Source organism: Ptychodera flava, chromosome 1 (genome assembly GCF_041260155.1).
Source record: "Ptychodera flava strain L36383 chromosome 1, AS_Pfla_20210202, whole genome shotgun sequence".
Classification (NCBI taxonomy): Eukaryota; Metazoa; Hemichordata; class Enteropneusta; family Ptychoderidae; genus Ptychodera; species Ptychodera flava.
In genome coordinates, this window is record NC_091928.1 from 1,847,287 (window position 1) to 1,855,238 (window position 7,952).

The window sequence follows — 7,952 nt, forward strand, 5'->3', positions numbered from 1 at the left end:
TCTTAATGCGGATAGGTTGTGGGGTTTCCACGGCACTATTTATACCCTTTGGCCCACAAAGTTGGAAATAACTCACAACTCAAAACATCTTGAGTAGAGCTGGCATTAAAATAGCTGAACCGATCTCAATCATTTCATTTAGAATTCCATCATCACCACCACATAATTTCTGCCTACAGCAGTTTCGGAGGTCTTGTCTGCTGGTGCAGACGCCCTCATGCGTTCACCACTGATAGTGAACGTAGAATTAGTAGAATGTATGTTCGTCAACCGATGAAAAAAATTTCATATAGATGCTTCTCAGGCTTTCTGTATTACATCAGGTCAAACTTTTACTGGTATTAACAAATTTTAGATACAAGTGATTTTTTCAGTGCTTATGATGCTTTTCAGTGCTCATGATGTAAAGTTAACTTGATACGAATTGGGGACTAATGAATCTTAACACGTACTTTGGTCGTCTGCAAATCATTTGTGGTCGTACATCCACATTACTGAAAAGTACAATGTCCAACCACTTAGTAAATTGGAACCTTGCGAATATAGGGAAATATAGTAGGTAATGTAAACTACGCTTGATCTTCACTAAATCTGGCTGCCATTTTTTTTTCTGCAGTAGCGTGGCTCTTTGATGTCACATTGACCAGATCGGATACACTCAGTGTGACAGTTTCGGACAGGGTAGTGAATTTCGCACAAAGCCGTTTCATAAATGACGAGCACTACGAAATCTTATTATCATACCACAGTCCCTTGGTGGGCTATTAGGCTCTGGGACTATTCGCCCCATAGACGAGTGTACAGAAGCCGAATCAACCCAGTTGGTTTTTTCTCGCTTCTGTACACTCGTGGGGCGAATAGTCCCAGAGCTTAATAGCCCACCAAGGGACAGTGATCATACCTTACGGAAGTTTATTGTGTTTAACTTCAAACTGTTAACACCGACAGAAGGGGCATTTAGGGGTCAAAGTTGCCAAATTTTGACCCTCTTGAGTGCGTAGTAATCGGACTGCTATCGCAATAATCGGACGTCGTATTTGGAATATGATTATAGGGGCTAAATACTGATATTTTGAAACTTCGAACCCCGATTTTCAATTTCGATGTGTTTAGAAAACTATATGGAAATATTTCGTGATAATTAGTTACGTTTAATCCATGGACGACTCAACTATATTTCGACGTGTATAGCGCTTAGATATCGGACACGGGCTGTCTCTGTGTGTTGCGTTCGACACCTTGTATCGTACGGTGTGGCTAACTTCGCCAAGTTTGTAGCGCCCGAAATAGCTTCTACCGAAAAAAAAACTATCCAAAACGGGACAGCAGCGTCACCTGAATTAATGTGCGGTAGCATGACTTGTAAAACGCTATCAATACGGAACGAAGTGAGTACAACGAACAGCATGTCATATAAAGTCCGAAAACTGAGGTCATCCGAAAGCTGTCACACTGAGTGTACTGGTCCAACTCCAAAAGTGTAGCGATTTGAGTGAATGTACTTCACGCCAACTTCTGGACACTGATATGTACGTGCGTTACAGTAACCCCCTGAATTTTGAGTGACTGCAGCTATATGTGCGGGTTAGACACGATTATAAGTGCAGCACAGTCGCCAGGTTTGCACGTGAACTCTTCTACCCTGGCGATAGCTGCAGTGCTGTAGCTCGAGCTTTTGCCTGGGTATGTAGGTCAGACCATGGAGATATAACCTCCGCAGTCAGGCCATGGAGGCTTTCACCGTCCGACTCACATACCAGGCAAACACTGAGCATCTGAAGATCACGGCACTGGGTTGGAAAATCAGAGTTTTGGAAGCATGAGGACAGTGTATTACATTGTACATATAACTACGATATCGGATAATCAAGTCTCGTTACCAGAAAATATCGATAGCAGAGTATAGGTCGTCTAAGGGGTGGGCCCTTTCTCTGGGGACTTGCAAGATTTTGGGGGAGAAATCCAAAAAGTTGTCTTTGTAAAAAAATCAAGCCACAACTTTCTTTTGAATCGTAAACCTGGTTGGCAGGCAATATTTTATTGGAAAATTATCTCATAAAGACTAGTTTTTTGGTAGTGTTCATAATTTTCAGTCCATGATCCGTGGGTGTGTTTGTTGGTGTCCTGTCATCTCTGGTGATAAAATTTTCTGAAAATTGATGCAAAAACATCTGTGGTCAGAAACGTGTAAAAATGCTACCATGCATGAGAGGCACTTTGAAAGCCCTAATTATTTAGAGAATGTATAAAACAATGAACTTGTATAACTATGACTTAAGGCCTGAAAAGTCAATGTATTAAACATATAGCATTCAAACTTAGGGATGAAGAAAGTTGTGTTGTAACTAAACTGTGAGAAATGGATATTAAGAGGAGAGGTTGCTAAATGTTATGAAATACACATGCCACGGTGTTTTGATTAATATTTAGAACGATATGAAACTTGGAACACATTTTTACAGTCGTTTTTACATTTATCATTCTACCAGATGCAGTCGGAAATAATTGGACCTGATGCTAGTGAAGCTGACACTGTAGTGTCATCCTCATCCTCATCTTTCGCGTGACCCCTTAGGCTGAGGATGAGGATGAGTATGACGCCAACTTTAAGCTCGTTATTGATTTTGATAGCACTACATTTTCTCTTCCTTATTTCCAAAGCATGCTGGAATACAAATTCAGCCGGTCATCACAGCCAGCACCCTATATCTGACCTGTCCAATATTGTTCTCAGGCCAGACATCATGACTTAGTTGTTAATAAAAGTTTTTGTAATGGAATTCCCACACCTACCTCAAGTATATAGTGTTTTCAATTATTCCTCTTTTTTAAGCTCTGCTGTCAGCGATGCTGAGCTTATCAAATAGGCTGATTTTCTGTTGTTGTCCATCATCTGTCGTCCGTCAACAATTGCCTTCTAAATTTGATATTCAGTTCACTTGGGGTGACCCCAGGTAGGTTTGTTCAACTCATGGTGAAATTTGCATATTTGTATTTTAAGGCAATTTTTGTCACTTTTGGTCAAAAATCTTTAAAAATCTTCAAAACTGCAAGTCAGAAAGCTTTGATATTTGGGATATAGGTCCTTGGAGATGACCTATTTTAGATTTGTTCAAATTGTGCAGGAATATGCAATTTGTATTTTTAAGGCAATTTTGTCACTTATGGTCAAAAATTTATTTCAACAAAACTGCTCGTCTGACAGCTCTGATATTTGGTATACAGGTTCATAGGGATGATCAAGATGTGATATATTCAAGGTTTGATGAAATCTACAATTTTGTTTTTTTAGGGCAATTTTTATGATTTTTGGTAAAAAAATTTGTTTCTCAAAGAGTACGGAGCTTTGATATTTGGTATACAGGTTTCCACGTATAAACTAAAAGCCATATATTGAAATTTGATGAAATCTGCAATTTTGTATTTTGGGGCAATTTTTGCATTTTTGGTCAAAAGATTTGTTTCTTATAAACTGCTCGTCTGATAGCTTTGGTATTTGGTATACAAGTTCCTATATAAACTAAAAGCCATAATGAAATCTGCAATTTTGTATTTTTTGGGCAATTTTGCCCTTTTTGGTCAAAAAATTTGTTTCTCAAAAATTATTTGTCTCATAGCTTAGGTTGACAAGGATTATCTTTATGTGATGTGTTCAAATTATGACGAAATCTTCAATTGTGTATTTTTTCAGCTATTTTTGACATTTTTTGTAAGGCCATCCTGAAGTGAGCTATCAACGATTTCCACCCCCTTCATCAATACATGAGTCTCTAACAGTTATTCTCTACATTATTCTCTATGTTATGATCTACAGCAGAGCTGTATCGGCCATAAGGTCACTTGTATTATGGTTTTATGACATCTCTAGGGCCAGTCCTGGAGTTGAACTGGGACCAGTCATGGAGGCCAACTGGGACTGATCCCTGAAGTACATTTTGAGTCAACTGGGACTGGTCCTGGAGGCCAACTGGGACCTGTCCCAGAGTGCATTTTGAGCCAACTGGGAGTCCCTGGGGGTTTGAGCTACCCTCAAGTACCTCAGTATTCTTCAGTCTTCATAACAACACCAGTGCCATACTATACATAAAGTACATATAAAAATCAACATGAATATGAGAAGTTGTTCTTTCTCAGGAAAGAAAATGATAATTGTTTTTTATTTCATTCAGTTGTAGCCATTTCCTGACTCTCTTCAGTGATCAACACAATCCATCATAACATCATGGTTACTTTGCAATCTATGGTCATTAGCGAACTACCATGTAAATTGTTATTCAGCAACTATAGGATCAATGGATTTACCAAAAACCACATCAGTACAGCTGCAAGGAAAGTTACATTCAGTTACTATCCCTTCCCAGAGAATGCTATAAATGAAAATCGTATCTGGAAACAAATCAACCTGAGAACTGCATCAGTCTCTAGGTATAGATGTAGACAAAGATGCAGAGCTTTTGAAGATTGCCAATCAAGCGTTGGTGTTACCAGTTGCTCATCTGCTCAAAAATGTTATCAACATCACTCAAAGTTGGCACCATGGCTTAGATCTGGTCACATGCATTTGGAAAGCAATTTCAAAATGGCATTAAATGCAGATGGAGCAAGACGATGGATGTGCACTGGAAATGCAACCAATTGCCAACAAGTTACAAAGTCTCTTCCTTTGAAAACAGCCTGTGTAAATTCACACAATGCATCATTCAATGTTATCTATGCTGACATTGGAAATCCAGCTGGCCCTGTTATCTTGTGTTTACCTGGAATTCCTGGATCTCATAAAGATTTTACTGAATTGTTGAAGATCTTCTACCAACTGGAGCAAGGATTCTTGTACTCAATTATCCAGGTAATGGTATAAAAACATTATCTGTTTATGATGCTAGATAGTTCCTTTGCAAACAATAGTATGCTAGATAGTTCCTTTGCAAACAATAGTATGCTAGATAGTTCCTTTGCAAACAATAGTATGCTAGATAGTTCCTTTGCAAACAATAGTATGCTAGATAGTTCCTTTGCAAACAATAGTATGCTAGATAGTTCCTTTGCAAACAATGGTATGCTAGATAGTTCCTTTGCAAACAATAGTATGCTAGATAGTTCCTTTGCAAACAATAGTATGCTAGATAGTTCCTTTGCAAACAATAGTATGCTAGATAGTTCCTTTGCAAACAATAGTATGCTAGATAGTTCCTTTGCAAACAATGGTATGCTAGATAGTTCCTTTGCAAACAATAGTATGCTAGATAGTTCCTTTGCAAACAATGGTATGCTAGATAGTTCATTTGCAAACAATAGTATGCTAGATAGTTCCTTTGCAAACAATAGTATGCTAGATAGTTCATTTGCAAACAATGGTATGCTAGATAGTTCCTTTGCAAACAATGGTATGCTAGATAGTTCCTTTGCAAACAATGGTATGCTAGATAGTTTCCTTTGCAAACATAGTATGCTAGATAGTTCCTTTGCAAACAATGGTATGCTAGATAGTTCCTTTGCAAACAATGGTATGCTAGATAGTTCATTTGCAAACAATGGTATGCTAGATAGTTCCTTTGCAAACAATAGTATGCTAGATAGTTCATTTGCAACAATAGTATGCTAGATAGTTCCTTTGCAAACAATGGTATGCTAGATAGTTCCTTTTCAAACAATGGTATGCTAGATAGTTCCTTTGCAAACAATGGTATGCTAGATAGTTCCTTTGCAAACAATGGTATGCTAGATAGTTCCTTTGCAAACAATGGTATGCTAGATAGTTCCTTTGCAAACAATGGTATGCTAGATAGTTCCTTTGCAAACAATGGTATGCTAGATAGTTCCTTTGCAAACAATAGTATGCTATAGTTCATTTGCAAACAATAGTATGCTACAGTTCATTTGCAAACAATGGTATGCTATAGTTCATTTGCAAACAATAGTATGCTATAGTTCATTTGCAAACAATAGTATGCTGTAGTTCATTTGCAAACAATAGTATGCTGTAGTTCATTTGCAAACAATAGTATGCTATAGTTCATTGCAAACAATAGTATGCTATAGTTCATTTCAAACAATAGTATGCTATAGTTCATTTGCAAACAATAGTATGCTGTAGCTCATTTGCAAACAATAGTATGCTATAGTTCATTTGCAAACAATAGTATGCTGTAGTTCATTTGCAAACAATAGTATGCTATAGCTCATTTGCAAACAATAGTATGCTATAGTTCATTTGCAAACATAGTATGCTATAGTTCATTTGCAAACAATAGTATACTATAGTTCATTTGCAAACAATAGTATGCTATAGTTCATTTGCAAACAATAGTATGCTATTCCATATTAAAATCCTGTGCACTGTGTCTTAGGGCTAGATGATTTAAGATCAGATGACCTATTCTGTGTTGAAATAATTTTCATTTAGACAATTTATCATACTGTAAAGCTTACTAACTTTCAAATGAGATGACCAATATAAGCATTGTTGTAACACGTGCACCTATTTATAGCTAAGCATATAATTCCGTGGCATATACAGATGTACTGCTAGACTATTCATGCCAACATGCTGCAATACAGGATCCAGGAGAGTCATAATAATCGTACAAGTACACTAGTCAAACTAACTTATTAAATATACCACCAGTCAATGAATTTGTGTTTTATTGAGTGTTTGTTACATATATTTCGTGGAGTTTCTTCAAGAAATCACATTCAATTGCTGTACAAAACAATCATTGATCAAAAAGTTCAACATCAAAAAGGCATTCAAATGGTTAAAGATAAACAGTATTCCTTCTAAATTTTTCACAAGGTTATTAACACTTTTGAATTTGTGTACCCTCAAAATTTGATGATTTAATTTCATTTGATGCTGTTTTACATTAGGATATGGCTATACTACTCTTCCTGAAGATTCTGTGTACAATTTCAGTGTTCATCACAAAGTAGACTTCACCAAAAACTTCTTGGAGACAATTGGAATCAACAAGTAAGAAGTGAAGCAAACTTTCTTTTACAGATACTCAGCTTTTGTCGTTTTCTTCTTTAGTTTTGTTTTATCTGTATCAGGTTCTTTCATTATATCTTATCTATGAGTGTTTATCACTACCTTTACACAGAAAGGTAGACTGGCCCCCAGTTGCATGACTTTTCTAAGCAGCAGTTACTGGCTGGCCAAGTGACTGGTGTACCTTCCAAATGTCCTCAATGGTACAAGCAGTCTGGGTGTCTATTGACATAAGCATATACTACCTTAGCAAATGATTGACAAGGACTTCAGACTTCAGAGTCAATCAGTTTATCACAAGAAGTAATCTTGATTTGTAGCTGAGGTTTGATAAACAAGAATCAAAATGTTATTGTTTCTAGAAATAAAACTTCTGTAATCAGTGACTGTGTACCGGTAATAGAGAATAATGCAACACAGTCCTTCCACAAACTGCCAGGGAAATTCTGCCTGCCCTTCATGCATATTTATAAGTCTGACATCATTATGAATTATTTATAGCAACCAAAACCATGCAAGGTTCACAAATCTGTGGGCCAAGGCATTAACCTGACAATCCAGCCTATCACTAGCTTGACAGTCTGCTGAAGTTCATTCCTTGTATCTATTGTGTTGTGATATTTATGTGAACACAGACTGAATTGAAGCAAGTCTAACAGAAAGAATATAAAAATGTATAAAATATTAGTATGTCTATTTCTCTCTATTTTTTGTTAATTCTTGCTTTTCCAAGTGTTGTTTAATGTGAGCGGTCATATATCAACTTGGTCGGCATATGTTTCCCAGCTGAACTTTGTAAGATTGGTGTCGAGAAAATCAACTCAAAGAAATAAATGGCTAACAGTGCACACTGCTGGCAAGTTTCAGTATAGAAAGTGAATAGCTTATCACAAGGAACACGCCAAACAAAATGTCAGTGGTTGGCTGAAAAATCTACCTTTTGCAATGATTTTTGGTTACAGAG

General features: G+C 37.0%; 1 long non-coding RNA gene across 1 annotated transcript; it reads left to right on the forward strand.

The window, feature by feature from the left end:
- The first annotated feature begins 447 nt into the window (after positions 1 to 447).
- On the forward strand, positions 448 to 7,013 carry LOC139121120 (uncharacterized). Its single transcript, XR_011549260.1, has 3 exons — positions 448 to 559; positions 4,170 to 4,846; positions 6,868 to 7,013. It is a non-coding gene; the product is annotated as an uncharacterized lncRNA (long non-coding RNA).
- The last annotated feature ends 939 nt before the right edge of the window (positions 7,014 to 7,952 follow it).